Genomic DNA, 14,911 nt, shown 5'->3' with positions numbered 1-14,911 from the left:
CTTTCCCCCAGTTTATATACTGAGCATGACGTCACATGGTATGGAATGTCCCTGTGGCCAGTTTGGGTCAGCTGTCCTGGCTGTGCCCCCTCCCAGCTTCTGGTGCACCTCCAGCCTTCTCAGTCGGTAGAGCATGGGAAGCTGAAAAGTCCTTGACTAGTGTAAGCACGGCCCAGCAACAACTAAAACATCAGTGTGTTATCAACATTGTTCTCATACTAAATCCAAAACACAGCACTGTACCAGCTACTAGGAAGAAAATTAACTCTATCCCAGCCGAAACCAGGACAGGATGCTAGAGGACAGGGCTGTTATTCAAAGGGACATTGACAGGCTGGAATAATGGGTTGAGAGGAACCTGATGGAGTTTCAAGAAAGACAAATTCAAAGTCCTGCAGCTGGTACAGGATAATCCCATGCAAGAGCAGCAGTTTGAGAATCTATATTTCAGTCAATACCATTTGTCCTGACCACAGCCAGGGAATTCTTTCACTCAGTGGGCACCAGCTGGATAGAAAGCAACTTTGCAGAAAAGGGCCTGGGGATTCTAATGGAAGAGAAATCTAACATGAGCCAGCAATGTACCTTTGCATCAAAGGCAGCCAACCACGTGCTGAGCTGTGTTAGCAAGAGTGGAGCCAGCTAGTCAGGGGTGATTATTCTCCTCTGTTTGGCACTTGTGAGACTACTTTGGGAGTACTGTGTCAGTTTTGGGACCCCAGCACAAGAAGGACACTGACATAATGCAGCAAGTCCAACAGAGGCCACATTCATTAAGAGGAGAGCCAGAGCACTTGACAACCAAGGAAAGGTCGAGAGAGGTGGGTTTCTTCACCAACATAGAAGAAGGTTAGGGGGAGATATTGCTGTCTTTGGTTATATAACGGGAATCCACAGAGGAAACTGAGTGAGACTTCCCTCAGAGGTACACAGTGACAGTCTCAGAGGCAATGGACACAAGCTGCAACATGAGAAATTCCAGCTAGATATCAGGGGAAAAAAAATCATAATGGGGGAGTTAAACACTGGTTCCCCAAGAAATGGAGGAGTCTCCATTCTCAGAGATATTCAAAACCTGAGTGGATACAAAGCCCTGAGGAACTTAATCAAATGACCCTGCTTCGACTGGGGGGACTGGACTGGATGACCTCCAGAGGTCCCTTTTGACCTCAGTTGGTCTATGACTTCTTCCAAAAACCATGGTCTTCATCATCCCGCATTCAGGCCAGAAGCATACCTGTGTTTTGAGACTAGAATTTCTGTAGTACTACCTTCCTCCAAATGGTCCACCAGGAAAGCCACCTCCTGAGAATATGGGAAACCTGGCTTAAGTTTCTTTCCCTGCTTTGTGGCCTGAGAGGCTCATGCATCCATGAGGCTTTCACCAGACTCAGGAAGGCCAGGTGTACCTTTGGTTTGCTTACGGAGTTTTTTCCACCACAAACTGCAGAAATCAAAAATCAGTGCCGCAGATGAATGCTGACACTTGATGCAGGCAGAACGTATCCTGAGGACTCCTCAGTACTGCAGGCAAGTCAGGCCTTGCCTGACAGCATGTGGGCCAGCATCCTCGGATGGGACCAGACAGTATGGAAGGAGCTGGGCTTATTCCTCCCATCAGATGACCACTGAATTTGCCTTTTTGTTTTGAATATGTGGAACAGCAGCCAGGATCCCACCAGTATATCTGCTAGATCTCAGTCAGCATGGGCCTAGCTGGAGATTTGAGAAACCTTTTCAAAGAATGCCATTTTTCCTGACCACAGCCTGTGGGTTTCTTTCACTAACATTTCTGGGCAAATAGCACGTCGCTCAGAGTAGTAATGCAGCCAGAATGGACACTGAACTAGAGCCGTTATCTCAGAATTGGCAACATTTATATTACACATTAGTATAACAAACAGTTGATGTAAGCCAAAGTAGAACCAGGCCCTTAGATATTTATCTAAATTAATGGAATCACATTACTGTTTTGGTAGCAGATGAATCAAAAGGAGTTCCATGTCTTATCACAAGCCTTCCCCACTTCTCTCCCACTTTGCAAGAGGCTAGGCTGTGGGAGAGGGTACGTACCCCACCCCTGTTTCCTACACAATTGCTAACTCCCCCGTCTTGCACCGGTTGTCAGGAAAAAATAATGTGTTTTTCTTAAAATCAGTGAAAGCTTGACTGAGAAAGAAATTAAATTATTTCAGTTTGGATTGGTAGGATCTCACCCAGTGTGGAAACAGGCATCTTGAATATAACAAACAATTTAGGATTATATTGCACACTTGGTTCCGTATGATTGACTTCCCTGGGATTGTGCTGACAGAAATGAAAACAGAACTTAACTCCTCATATTTCAGTTAAGTAGGTAAGTCATTGTCTATGCCTCCCTCCTGGTTACTTTGAGAAAAAAGTCCATTATTAACTTACAAGATTGTCAGACTTGGAATTCTACAGTTGTCAAGTTCTGTAATGTAATATACACCCAGAAAAGATATTGTCAAACCTAGATGCAGGCGTGATGTGAATGAGAGGACTGAGTGCGCTCAATGCACCAAGCATGAGCCCCCTTGCTGTTGCCTCAGTAACCCACCTCAAGGTATTGTTTACAGTTTTATCAGCTTTTACAGTTTTATTTTGTTCCACACAAGGGCTTTATGCAGGAGTGTGTGATATAGGCTAGTCACTCCCAGTAGCTGACCACAAGAAGCCAGGCCATAGTCATTTGCAAGGTATGTTGCTATGAGTGTCTCAGACTGCATGTTACCAAGGCTCTCTGTAGACTCATTTGGCCTATTTACCTCATGTTGCAGTGCACATTTAAATTTAAATGGCAGCTAAAAGCCCGGGGTACTGACTTAATCATCATTCAAGTATTTTTTCCATTGCTTTTCTCTTTCTGTATCTGCCGCTATAATAAATTAGCTTGCTGTGTAATGGGTTTAGGGTGTTGTTTTTTTTCCCCAACACCCTCAATAAATGTGAGAAGCACCGAAGGGCAGGGAAAGAGCACGCTACTCAGCAGAAAGGGGCTTTTCTGCTCTTCACAAATAATATAGTAAATAAAGAAGCAGAATAGCACCTAGGCTGTGTCAGCAATACATTGTACTGTCAAACCTAATACTTTGTCATTCACAGGAAAAGAAAATATTTCAATTCCTGGTTTTTAATCTGCTATAGAAGGAACACAAATTTCATAAATTTTCTATGAAGTGAAAATCTTTATATTCCTCACTTTCAGAAAGCATTAATTCCAAGATTCTGAAATGTTGTTCTGAATATGTTTTCACAGTATTTCAGGATATGAGAGGAACTATGACAACTGCTGACATAAAGCTTAATAGAATAATGGAAATACTCTATTACATTTAATCACTAAGGGCACCTGCTAGTTAGTACTGATTGAAGCAACTTATCTTAATTTCTAGATCAAGTGTCTCCTGTTAGTGCCTTAATGAAACGGTGTGACATACAAGAAAAATTACTTTGCTTTGCATATTGCCATTTAAAATTATTCAGGAGGAAAAAATCAACCCAAACAAACATTTCAGTATTTTCCCTGTTTTGTAAACATCTCATTTTCCATGAAAAACCTTTTACAACAAAAGTGTCTCTTGGGCAACTTTAGTCTATGCACAATATGAGCTCATTCCTAAAAAAAAAAGGCTCAGTAAAGCCCAAGCAGGAACGATCCTCTTATTTAATCTTTGGAATGTCCTATTTCAGTGCCAAGTCACCTCATGTTGATTTGAGCGGAGTAAATGTAGGGTCCCCCTACTCCAAAGTACGAATATTCCCACTGCCATGCTGCACCAAGTTAAAAATATCTGGTTTAGTTTAACAGGGTCGCAAACTACGTATAGTCAAGGCATTAAAAACAAAGATCTAGTTTGTCAAAAGCAGGGGCATATTAGTAAGGATATTAGTAAGCATTACTTTGAAAGCAGAGGTCAGATGATAGGGGCTTTTGAGGAACTAGGGGAAGGAGGGACCCAGGCACTGGCAACAAGGACGGAGAGAGAAAGGCAGTACAGTGGTGCCAGGAGGCAGCTGAGAAGCAAAGTGGGAGCGCTCACTGGCAGCTAATTCAGCTACCGAACCATATTGGAAGGTCTACTTGCACAGCCCTACTTACAGGTAGGCCCCACTGAGAGCGCAGTAGCTAAACAACTTTCAAAATCAGCGCATATATTACACAGTTTTTCTGTTTCTCTCCTTCTGTGCTGCTTCTCTCCCTTCTTAGACAATCCCTGCAAGGGATAGCAGTTGCATTTTGTCCTCTGCTTCTGACTCTAGTCCCATTTCCTACTCTGGTGTCTCCCCTGAGGGCCGCTATTACCCTGCTCTTCCCAACCCCACCCTATTTGTGCCCTTTCCTCTCAAGGCTTAATTTCCCTGACTTTGATCCTTTAATTGGCTATTTCCCCGCTTTCAGCCATTACGCTGCTTCCCTGTGTGCTGGCCACCATCCCATGCTCAATCTACATTTTGAAAAAAGGGTAAAGCATAGACCAGAAATGGCACCCAGGAGCATGCAACTGTGCTGTAAGGGGACTGAATAAGCCAGAAAAGCAGGAGCATGTATCCATTAATGAGGAGCATTTGCAGTTGCTTTCTTATAAGCAGCAAACTTCGTTGTCTTAGTCCAGTAAGACAAAGTCCAGCTTTGCAAGATCTTGTAGCACCCAAGACTGTGCCATCCACTGCTATACAGAATGATGAGATCTCCTGCAAGAAAGATTTTGTGCATAAAGATTTTAGTCACTGGCAGTGTCACAAAACAAGAAAAAAAAAAAACAACTCAGGTACTTCAGTGTACTGTAGGATAAGGAGCTAAGAGCAAAATTAAACCCATATAAACTAATCACATATATGTTCCAACAGCTAGTAAGGAAAACATTTTCTAGTATGTGGACATCTTTGAAATTTCTTGTATTTTGGAGGGGGAGATGCATACAACCTGGAAGAAACTTCCTGAAATGTTGTAAATCCAGCTTCAAGTTCCTTTTCTACCTTCCAGGTGACTGTCAGACAGTGCTGGATTCTTTCTCACTTTCCTGATATGAGCTGAAATTTTAATCAAACCCAGCACACTCATAAAATATCTCCCCAGAAAACCCCAATATGTCAAAAATTCCCAGCCACTTCTAGAAAGAATTCTTAGGACTTGGAATAATTTGCTACGTGATTCTGATGTCTTCAATCCACTAAGCTAATGGGGGGGAAGAGACATTAAAATGAGAGAGAACTATCGTTTATAAGGTATCAGCAGGGGAGTAAAAAGGGAAACTGAGATGAGAAAGGAAAGGGAAGGAAGAAGAAAGAAGCACGGGATGCAGAGCAGCATGGATAGCTAATTCTCTTCCTAGGACAGACCAACAGCTAGATTTTTTTCTGAGAAGGATCAGCCCACCTCACAGCTGCTCAGAACATGAGCTGGGGGATGGGAGGGGAAGCAGGAAAAATAGCAGTTCACTGCCAAGCAGAAATTGCACTGGAAACAGGCGCCTGGGAACGTGCAAGATGGGATTTGCAGGCAGAGCTATGCAAGATGGAGCAAGAAGCCGTATTCTGTAGAGTAGGAAAGGCCACTGAAGAGAGCTCAGGTGTCCAGTGTGATCTTCTTTCTTCAGAGTTAATTCCCACAATTTGGAGAAGAAAAAAGAAAATGGCAATAAAATTTACTGTTATTTTTATAGCAGCGTCTGCTCTGTTACTGCCTACCCTTACAGTTTTGAGTCTCCCTGACTGTCAGTTGCATGCTGTCCCTTCACTGCACTTGGGTAGTGACCCAAGTCCAAAACCACAGTCTATTTGCTGCCAGAAAGCACTTTCCCAGGGCAATTTCTCCCATTGTAACAGATCTTCTGGACAGTAGATTTCATGGATCTGTTAACTGTGTGGACTTCTAACTGGGGCCATGTAAAAACACAGACTGTTCATCATTCAAGACTTGCTTGCTGTCATGCTATCAGTCTGGGACTGATAGTTCGGGTAATGGAATTATCCAGAAACAGCAGTAACTTAGTTTTCCTCACATTTTGTATATACAGGAAGAACTTACATTATAAACACTGATTGAAGTTCAAAAAGAGAACTAGTCAAGTTACTTTAAGAGGCATTTCTAAGTGAAAACATGGAGTTTCAAAACTTTAAGAAGAAAATAAATACTTGTAGGAAATTTAATAATTACAAAAATTTTCAAAAAGCAGGTAAAATTCTTGGCTTCCTTTTTTCCTGTTCTAGTAAGAAAAAATGGAAGCGAGAAGAAAAAAATTAAAACAAATTTTCAAAAGTGAAAATTCATGTTTAACTTTGAAATTGAATTCTGATTCAAAAACAAAGCTAATATAACATTTTAGACAAACATAGGAATTTTTTGTTTATGAAACAACATTTTATGAAAAAATAGTGTGAACAAAATGTGCAAAAAGTAAGAACTTTGTAGACAAGGTATGAATTTTTCAGATAGTGACACTATTTCTTATTTCCAATTTAAAAGTCCTGCAGCGGAGATGAAACAAGCAATTTTCCCCAGCAAAACACGTAACACTGAAGTGCACAAGGTGAGAACTGTTTAAAGTCACAGAAATGGACACCAGCTTTGTGATAGTGTTAGAAGACAACTGGTGGCATTCTGTAAAAAGGGTTTTAAGTTCTGCTTATCTGAACTGACAGCAGTTAGAAGTACATTTCATCCTTATCTATCAACTGTAAAGCTGATCTAACTGGATAGGAGACCATTTTTATGGAGCGCTGCTGCCCACAGTTGTACTTAGACAAGCAAATGCTAATGGCCTTCCAGACATTACAGACTTCATGTTGCCTGAACACGTAGGCATTTGCGCTAGTGCAAACTGCATGCGGAATGTTTTTTGATCCAGAATGGCAGCAGTTTACATTTTCTTGCACATCTTCAGAAGAAAGGAGTCCACAGGGTCAGGACAACAAAGAATTAAACACAGCATGTCTGAGACAGGAAGAGTGCAATTATTATGAGTTACAACATTGTCAGGATTAACATGTCTCTCTAACAGAAAGTGCAAAGGAATCTCAAGCCATTAAACTGTCTAGCTCCTAGCTATTATATTTGATCCATAAACAGTACCTTCAACAGTACAGTGCCCTCTAGCACTGCAATAAAGTATTAACCACTAGTTAATACTTACCTTCCAAATTGCTACTTAGAAGCCTCTTTAAGTCCTCCCATCCAAATACCTATCAAGAAAGAAAGTTCAGTCTGAAAGGGCTGCAGCCCCGTTTAGAATCAAAGTTTTACTGTCTTGAAATTGTTAACTCTTCCTCATCCCCAGGGGAAGCAAAACTACCACTCATATTTTACTGGTTTCTAAATGAAAGTTTTGATTAAGCTTCCCCTTGAGTTTTCAATAGCTCTTTATGACAATACAGGTTACACCCTGAAACAGAAATCGCAGTAATTGAGAAGTGGGATCAGAGTTTAAGAAGCCATCTTTTTGAAATGTGGCTAGGAACAAAGGAACTAGATAAGAAAAGTAGTGGAGCAATTTACACCATATAATAGGATTAGCCATTGCTGATAGTAATAGGTGGATATGTAGACCATATTAGAGTACAGCTACATTTAGAGTCAGGAGCTGCTGTGCTACTCCCCAAGACCAAATGCAGTTTGACTGAATGAACTAGACTCTACTGAGCATTGGCCGAGTGGAGCTAATTTATAGGAGCAGGATGAATCTGAGCTGCTCTGATCCCAGATCACGAGACTTGAAGATGACAAAGCCTGGTGTGATTGTCCTGTAGATGGGGTCCATTTTACCATGGCATGGTAAAATAATGATACAAGTTCTCTCTTAAGACATGTGGAATAGTGGCCCGCAGATAGATGCCCCCACTGTTAAGTGGTCCCAACAGCTAAGAGGGACATTGTCAGAAAACAAGTTAGAATATAGCTGTGTACCTACTGCAGGCATTGGGCAAATTTCAGTGGGTGCCAGCTTTTCAAGAGGAACAGGGAAAAAGCAAGGAAATCCCAAAGGCCTTTGATATGCAGGTCTATATAACAAGGCCAGGGCAAGGAGGCATCAAGTAGGGAACATACGTGTTTCATGCTCTGCTGACTTCTACTGCTGCCCAGGGGAACAGCTGACGGTCTGTAGCAGTGCAGATACAGTAAGACAAGTGGGTTTGATGAACTGGGAGGTATCTCAAGTGCCTGGATGTCTTGTTATGGCTCTGTTGGCAACATTGCACAAGTGCAATACTCACTACATAATAAATTTTCTTCTTCAGTGATGTGCTTCTAACTGCTTCTTGAGTTGCTAGTCCTACAGCTTCTGTAGGGAATTTAAAACTTCTTCCAAGCTCCCGTTCTTGGTATTTAGACCCTCCTTGTAGACACAAGCACGGACCTTCTAATTGCACTCACCTGGAACAACTCACCCAGTTTCTGCTGCATGGAGGAGCTACAGAGACAGAGGAGATCCTCTGCCTTTCCCCAAGTAGTTATTTTAGCAAGTTTTATTAGGCTGTGCCTTTGAGATCCCATCAGTACTTTTTCCCAGTCCTGTTTTGACTATAGAGGACAATCCCTCAATGACCAAAGGGGAATGGATGAGATAGTGTACAGAAACAGGAGGACTTTTTCCCGCCTTTATTTCTAATATCTATGATATGGATGTCATACACAGCAGATTACATCTATGCCTAAAAGCAACAGGCCACTCAAGGGAAATTGCACTAATTAAGTATACAGGCTGATTACTGTCTCATTTAGTTCCTGTCTGTTCTGCCCTGGAAGAGGACACAAAAAAGGGATTGTGGAGACTTCAAGAAGCATGGATGAGTTTTTCCCACAGTTTAGGATACTTACACGTTGGGAAGTCTGGGGTCATTTTGGTTGGTGTACTCTTCCCTCCTTACTGGCTTCATCTTAGAAGTCAGGACCTGTTACTGTAAGCAAAGTGCATTCAGTCAGTGTGGTGGGAACTTGTGGCAGCCAAGAGAATCTCTGGGCAATGAGGACTCAGTCATCCCCAGCCAGCAAGCTGCTCCATTTGCTGATTGGAAAAGGACCCACAGATTGCCCCAGTGGTGCTAGCATCTGAATCTGGGGGATTAGGTGGAATGCAGAATGTGGCAAGGGCTTTGGAAGCAAGAAGGGGAATCACAGCCAGAAAATTCCTCCTCACACGGCCTCCCCGTATCTCCTCCAGTCGCCTGTAAGAGGCTTTTATTCCGGCCTCTGTTTTCAGTCTCTTCAGTCAGATAATAAAGGAGCAGCTGAAAAACACTTTCCTAAAGGCTGTGGTAAAATAAGCTCAGCCCAGCACACATGGTAGATGACCAGAGTAATTCCTATTGCTTGCTGGAAGTATGGTAAAGGCTTCTCTCAGATGAACTGCAAGATCTCTGAAGTGCTGTCAGCGCTATTGATTAGACTGGAAATAAAAACTATAAAGACATCCTATTTGAAAACACTCTGTGTGGTTCAAAACCCTGTGATACATGTCCAGAGCAATGTGAGACACTGTACCTATTGTGTGGTTTGGATCTGCATAAATGCACTCTATAGTTCATTAATCCATTGAGGCTGGGACTGCTGTTAACTAACTTTCCATGAACCTAATATATTTAAACAATCCCACAAAAGGCACAGATGACCTCTCCAAATACATTAGCACATGGAATTATTTTGGAATAAATCATGTGCTACTAGTGCTAGCTAGTGGACTTTGAAGTTGTGATACTATGTATGAAAAGCCTATCTTGTCTTTTAAAAGTCTCCCCACATCTATTATGCGGGCTTTTCCTTCCCCTTGAACCTTGAACAGCTAAATTGATAGTACCAAAAGATCTTGGCTTTATAGAAAGGAGGTGATTAGTATTCCAAACCAAGCATTTAACCTCTCTGATGCGTTCCAAAAATGCATTGTGGTATGTGACGTTGTAAAGGTTTTATTAGTACAAGGTAGGGATGCCCTGCATATCTCACTCATAGCTTTGCCAGATGTAGAGTGTCAGAGCAGCAAGAGAGGGCTGCTCTGCAAGGGGCTGAGGGTGACAGCAGGGCAGGCAGGGCAGTGCCCTCACCAACAAGAGTGCAGGCCCACAGTACACGAGCGAGGAAGCAGAGCAGGTCCAGTGACTCTAACCAGGGTTGGCCTCAGTCCAGCAGTTGCCGGACAAGTCCACAAAGGCAAGGCAGGTCTGAAGTCAAGCCATGAATTCGAGTCACTGGGTCAGGGACCAGGCATATCTGCAACATAGCTCAGGACAAAGGGCCTGAGTTTAAAAGTGGCTCCCAAGCACTCTCCCAGGTCTCTCCAGGGGGGGAGACTCCTGACAAGGCTCCACACAGCTCTCACACAGCTTGTTTGACAGCAGCCTCACCCCAGATTACAGCTGTGCCTATCAGAGCTGGCCATGGGCACAGGCAGCCAAAGACCTTGCCGGGGAGGGGGAAAGGTTGTAGACCTTGTTGTTGCACTCTGGCTCTGGCCTAGGGGAGGCCCCTAGACCTGGTTCATGCCAATGACTCTTCTGTATCACCCCAAAGCTATCATGCATGTATTAGTATTGATACCACATTCTTTCTTCTTTTTCCAGCTCTTCCTAATCTCAAGAGGTGGTAAATCTCAAATGAGTGGATGCTACACCTCCATCAAGCAGCACTCAGTGATCGAAGATGAGCTATTTTATCATGATCTGGAAAACAATACACAGATCACTATTTACTGGCTCAGCAGAAGAACTGAATGAAATGTCCAGAGCAAACAAGCAAACAGAAAAAAAATCTGTAGCACATTATGGAGACACACTTTGAAACAGAGACACCCGCATCCACACCCATTCACACAACACATCACAGGTTATTACAGAATTATATTTGTCTCTGCAAAAGAGAAAGAAAAAATGTTTGATGTTTCCTTCTCACTGCATGTTTAGAACTTCTGATTCAATTTCCTCCCACTCTCCATTTGGTTTGATTCTACTAAGTATACCTTTCGCCTACATCAACCATTTAAGTAGCATAACAGTCTCTGCAAGTTCAACCCAGTCATCCATGGCACCTAATAGCTACTAAGAAGGCTCCTGTAGCGTACCTGTAGCATACCTGCAATCGGATAAGGCTGCCTTGGAAACCTAAGGGACAGCCTCCTGAGACCGACAGCACAAAATACAAGAGATATTGGATATACAGGCATGTGCAGTAGGCCCTGAAAACTGAGCCCGAGAAAAATAATAACTGAAATGCAGGCTGTATGCTGAAGAGTATCTTTGCTGCAGGAAGAAAATAAAACACAGCCCTTACAGAGTAAATCCAGTCAGCTACAAGCAAAAGCATCTGGCTGAATCCTTGTCATTGCTCAGCCAAAACTTCAGGAGCATGCATCAGCACTGGTATCCAGACCCAGAATATTTGCCACTCCTACTACATCATGCAAGGAACATTATTCAGGTGATGCCACAGACAGACAGACACTCAGAAGCTAAATGGCGACACCAGTTAATGCTGTGTTTTGTCACAGCCCCTTTAGACACTCGGATTCAGATACCAAACAGAGTCAAGTAAGACTTGGAGATTAGCATCTGCTTGTCTGTTATCTAGAAGTTGTTGTTGATGTTTTTCATATTCAAAATAATAAAAACTGAAACACTAAGCAGCCCAGCCAGATAGCAGATTTTTCACCCTAGACTGAAAAAAACCTAAGGGACTCACAGAAAGAACCCCTGGTCAGAAATGAGAAATGTTAGCAGTTTTGTCATTGGAAAAAACCCACCTAATGCCTGCTCTAACAGTGTTTGGCTCTAGCTTGCTGCTTCTGCTTTAGAAGTGTTGAGATAATCCTGAAACTATGGGGGGGGGGAAGTCACCAAGAAAGAGAAGTGGGAAGCAGAGCAGTGCTAAGAATTTAATCTTTTTGTGAATAATAGCTCTGTGCAAACTCTGATTCTGGTGAAGCAACACATTATGGCAAGAGGAAAAGGGACTAGAATAACAAGAGAAGGAAAACAAATAGTCCTATCTCACTCAACACCACCAGAGACTATAAAAGAAGGGAAGAGGGTTCTCCTGAGCTTGGTACATCCTTCTACAGTGGGAAGGTCACAGGACAGCTTTTGAAAGTTACTGACCTGGAGGCCTTCCTGCTCTTTGAGGGCCACTCTTTCCACATCGTGTTATTCCAGAAAACAGAGACCGTGCCTCATAGTTGACTTCAACCACCAAGTCAAGGTCAAGGTAGTAGGAAAGCAATTAACATTTACTAGAAAAAGTGCTTAGTATTTTCAGAAGCTTCCTTGACTTGGGAGGGGAAAGGTTAAATTAGTATGTTCACTGATGAAGAAAAACTACTGTCAAACATAGCCTAAAGGATTATTTTACCGTTAATCAGTGGATTTTATTGTAATCTGAATTAAAAACACACTGCTGGATTTCAAAGCACACAAGCTTTATTGCTGAGTGGGGCTATCTGTAGTAGGGACCACAGGAACTGGAAAACAAGACTTTGAATGTAAGGCTTATTCTATTCAATTAATTCAGCTTACAGAAGGGAAGTTTTAGAGGTGACATAATTGCTGAATATAGGGATTTACACATAGAAAAGCATTTAATAGGAGGAGGAGGCAAGCAGGCAGGCGTTTCAGTCTTTCTGACAAAGACATAATGTGAGCCAAGAGTTGGAAGTTCAACAAGACAAATTCTGTCTTATTTAAATACGATGTAATTTCTGGGCAGCTAGAACTACAACAGCATAGCTGCGGAGGTCACCGTCTTTTGGAGTCTTTATGAAAAGACTGTATCTTTTTAAAACACACTTTCTATCTAGCTTCAGGGAAAAAATTGCAAAGGGTATGTTCAAGCTGGCTACTTCCCCCATGAAGTCAAGATACCTCTGTGGTGCGTTCATCCTTCAGGACAGGCAGTGAAGTTTTATATGGGGCTGATCGCAGAGCAGCCTACAAAAGCACCTTTGGTACCAGGGTCAGAGAGTGGTCCAGGCATTGTAAGCAGCCAGGGTCCAGTGCTCCCCAACTACCCTTGCATATGTGAGACAGCAGACCAATAACTTCATGCCACAAAGGTCTAGAAGGATATTATGATCAGTTAAGAATAACTTGCCCACTGCAGGGATCACATATCTTCCTCTGAAGCATTTGGCAGTGGCTAGAGACAGTATACTAAAAGAGACAGCCTACTGGGCAGACACAGTCTGGCAGTTGCTATATCCTTGGCACAGGCTGATCAGCACACAGCGTGTCCTTGGAGGTCTCCTATGCATGCATGGACCAGAGCTAACCCTACTTAATTTATGAGCTCTTCTGAGATCACAGCCTCATGTATTATGGCCCCAGGCTCTATTGAAATGAACTTTATTAAAATAAATTCCAGCTGCTTGGAAGGAGTTAGATAAATGATAAAAAGAAGGCAAACTCCTCCATTCCCTAACTCACTGAGAGCAGAAAAAAGAAATAGTTACTGGAGATCAAGCAAAATTCAGCTGGCTCAATTGAAGGGGCACGAGAAAAAGACTTGGTCAAACAAGAAGCAATTTTGATAGAATGGGATGGGTACAAATGCTGAGGCAGCACTCACAGCTAGGCAATCTACAGGGCAAACAGGCTTCAAGCACAGAGGCAGAGGGACAAAGGGTCAGGAGGGCACTTGATAAAGCTTCTGACTGAAGGTGGGATGAATTTTAATAAATGAGATTCATTTGCAAGGGGTCTTGAGTGCTTGTCCCTTTCCTGTTTTGTCTGTTCCCTGGCCTTTGGTCTGCTGTATTTCCTTCCCCAGGATGCCTGTGGGCTGTTAATGGAGAATATTAGGGAGCAGCACCAGGATGTACCTCATTCTGCATGTTGTTGCCAGCAGCCTACATGTTGATTATTGTCCCTGTTTGATAGATGCTCTTTTTATCCTTGCTTGGCTCCTGGGGAATTTTGAAAGGACGAAATTTCTAATGAAGTCTGGTGTTCTTGTCCAGCCACAACTAATCACAATTGTGGTCTGCTAAGGATCTCAGAAGGAAAGCTTGACTTTTGTGCCCTTTCATGGGCCAGCAGCTAGGAGAATAGATCTAGACCCTACCAGAGCAGCAGAATTGCTCTCCTTGGTCATGGGGTTGCCAAGAAAAGTGTAGTTTCCAGAACTCGGATGCTCAGAAAGCTACTGTAATGCATAGTGGGGAAGGAGCTGAACAAATGTGATTAGCTGATGATTAGGTGGGAACTAACCATGTGTTAATGAAGTACTCGTGAACTACTTACATTTATAGGACCTACAGAAGCTGTAACATTCATCCCTTTTTCACCATCACATGCTGACTCTGCTCACCTCAGTGATGTGGAAAGCAGTGGCATGGCAGAGCCACCCACCACTCCCACCATATGTATTATCACTGAAACTGCCCCTTGGATTTCCACTAGGAGTGCCTAAGCTTTCAAGAGTTAGGGAACTGAGACACTAGCAGTGCTTATGTGACCTTGTCCCCACCCCTGTCTTTCTGCTTCCCAGCAATGAATTCTCATGGCTTTCTAACAGACTTCTCCAGTTTTAAACAGCATGGCTAACAGCCTGCTTTCAGCAAGGAATTCTGGAGTCTCCTCACAATCGTTACTTGATAGTGCTTGAAATAGCCTTTCCTGCCTAGTGTCAGGCATCACAGACAACATGATTGATATTTTACCTGAGGTTCCTAGATCCAAGCCAACTGTAGTGCAAAATAAAACAAAAAAAAATAGTCTGGGATCTGTTAGTTTCAGTGAAGTGGAAACAGCATGTCTCTAGTATAGTCAGCAAAGCAAAAACATTTCATAGAATCATAGAATAGTTTGGGTTGGAAGGGACCTCTAAAGGCCATCTTGTCCAACCCCCCTGCCGTGGGCAGGGACATCTTCAACTAGATCAGGTTGCTCAGAGCCCCGTCCAACCTGACCT

This window comes from Aptenodytes forsteri, unplaced genomic scaffold (assembly GCF_000699145.1).
Source record: "Aptenodytes forsteri isolate BGI_AS27 unplaced genomic scaffold, ASM69914v1 Scaffold146, whole genome shotgun sequence".
NCBI lineage: Eukaryota > Metazoa > Chordata > Aves > Sphenisciformes > Spheniscidae > Aptenodytes > Aptenodytes forsteri.
Note: the sequence above shows the minus strand (reverse complement) of the source record.